The sequence below is a fragment of the Atta colombica genome, unplaced genomic scaffold (assembly GCF_001594045.1).
Source record: "Atta colombica isolate Treedump-2 unplaced genomic scaffold, Acol1.0 scaffold81, whole genome shotgun sequence".
Lineage (NCBI taxonomy): Eukaryota > Metazoa > Arthropoda > Insecta > Hymenoptera > Formicidae > Atta > Atta colombica.
Genome location: NW_017259574.1, coordinates 192,376 through 194,591, shown reverse-complemented (window position 1 = coordinate 194,591; position 2,216 = coordinate 192,376). Strand labels below are relative to the sequence as shown.

Genomic DNA, 2,216 nt, shown 5'->3' with positions numbered 1-2,216 from the left:
ATAATATATAATATTTAATATTTAAACACATGTTCTTTGTAGAAAAGTACTACTGAGCACTAGGAGTATTTTGAGGCACTATTGTGCTACAGCATTACTATACTACTACAGTAGTGTAGTAGTTCAGTAGTGCTGAATAGTGCTAAGATCTTATATATCTGCATTTCGGCAAAAAAAATGCAGGAAACATGTATGCATTACAGAAACTAACTATTAATAATGTTTAAAAAAGATGCTTTCAGAGATTCTACTCTGATAAGTGAAAGAGCTCTGATGGAGCTGAGAGTAAGTGACGAATTTCATTTATATTAGGTGTAGTAAAAAAAAAATCTATTATTTTTCCATTCAATTTCATGCAAAAATAATGGATTTCTCTTTATAAGGATCCTTGCAGTATACGTACGCTAAGGCGCCACCAAGCAAGCGGCATAATACGCAGTATCGCCGCAAAATAGACTCGTTTTTCGTAAGGAGAAAATGACGCGAATTTCTATAAAAAGGCTTATGTAAATAAAATCTGTCACTTACTCTCAGTTCAATCAAAGCGTGCTCGTAGAGTTTCTGAAAGCACTTTTTTTTAAATAGTTATTAATAGTTTTAAATAGTTATTAATAGTTAGTTTCTGTTATGCATACTCGTTTCCTGCATTTTGTATCTTGCCGAAATGAGGGTATAGAAGATCTTAGCATTACTGCTATATTACACTTTAGCATTACACTTCTGCATTACTACAGTAGTGTAGTAGTACAGTAATGCTGTAGTGCAATAGTACAATAGTGCTCAATAGTACTTTTCTACAATCTATGAGATCTTTTCTTTTATTTCACAGCGAAATAAGAAAAGCTAAGATTTAACAATATTGTCTTGAATTGCACTTACATTTAAGCTAGTATATTAATCCTCTGTCGGCACACTGCCGACACTGTCTTTCAAAGCACATTGTCAATATTTGATAGTAAATTTTAATAAAACAAATAGTGGAGTTCGACATCACATCCTAAAAAAATTTTATGACATCGTGTGTATACATAAGGCCGTCAATGAACAGCTATTTGTTTCATTGCTAGAACAAATACAAAACCATGATCGAAAACAAGTTATTGAGAGTTGATGTTAAAAAGCTGTATAAATATGACATTACAACAACAATAATACTTAAACCGAAAGAAATTTCCAAGAAATATTAATAATATTAAAATAAATACTATCATAAATTAACATAACTAATATAAATCATATATAAATGATATATAAAACATAAATTGGAAAGAGCATACAGCCACAAACGCAAGAAGTTTTTGCCAAAGTCATTATTATTTTAAATTAAAAATGATATATAAATGATATACATAACTGATGTACACGGATACTTTCCAGCAACATAAGCAATATTATAATATATTGTATATGATCTCCCACAGCATATAATATTGCTATAATATTGCAGTGAGATTACAATATTGCAATAATAACTTGTAATACAATATTAATATTGAGATGTTACATTGCGATATATCACAACATAATATTGCTGCAATTTTTTTTCAATTTTAGTCCAAGAAGTCATAATAATTTTTGATATATACGTATTTGTTTTGACATATCTTCCCAATCAGCAGACAATGTTTTTTAAATGTTTTTTAAACGTTTATTTCTCATTTTACATTTTTCACGATTCGTTTTTAAAATTTATTAATTTAATGTTTATTTAATGTTTATTAAACATTATTTTACATATAATTTTTCATTTGAAATAAATGATTATTAAAAAAACATTTTTTAAACGTTTATTTAATATTTATCTTACATTAATTATTCATTTCAATAAAGGTTCAAAGAAATATTTTTTAAATTTTTAACGTTTGTTTAACGTTTATAAAATGTTTATTTTACATTATATATTCATTTAAAATATGGTAATAACAAACATTTATTTCACGTTTATTTAACGTTTAGTAAATGTTCAATTTACATTAATTATTTCTTTGAAATAATTAATGGTTTAAAGAAACATTTATTAATGTTTATTAAATCTTTTTTAAACGTTTATATGACGTTTAATAAATGTTTATTTTGTTATTTATTTATTTAAAATATGATTAAAAAAACATTTATCTGATGTTTATTACAAATAAAAAAATATTATTAGTAGTAAAAAATATTATTTTCTAAAGCTCAAATTAATAAAAAACGAGTCTCGGAATAATAAAATAAAT

At 25.4% G+C, this 2,216-nt stretch overlaps 1 protein-coding gene and 1 long non-coding RNA gene across 2 annotated transcripts in view; one reads left to right on the top strand and one right to left on the bottom strand.

The window, feature by feature from the left end:
* Nucleotides 1-1,044, bottom strand: part of LOC108692726 — a 5,948-nt gene extending 4,904 nt beyond the window's left edge. The window contains exon 1 of the long non-coding RNA XR_001932005.1: nt 880-1,044. This is a non-coding gene — a long non-coding RNA (uncharacterized LOC108692726). The remainder of the gene's footprint in view (nt 1-879) is intronic.
* The window catches only part of LOC108692724, a 79,887-nt gene that overhangs the window by 38,511 nt on the left and 39,160 nt on the right, over nt 1-2,216 (top strand). The window lies entirely within an intron of this gene.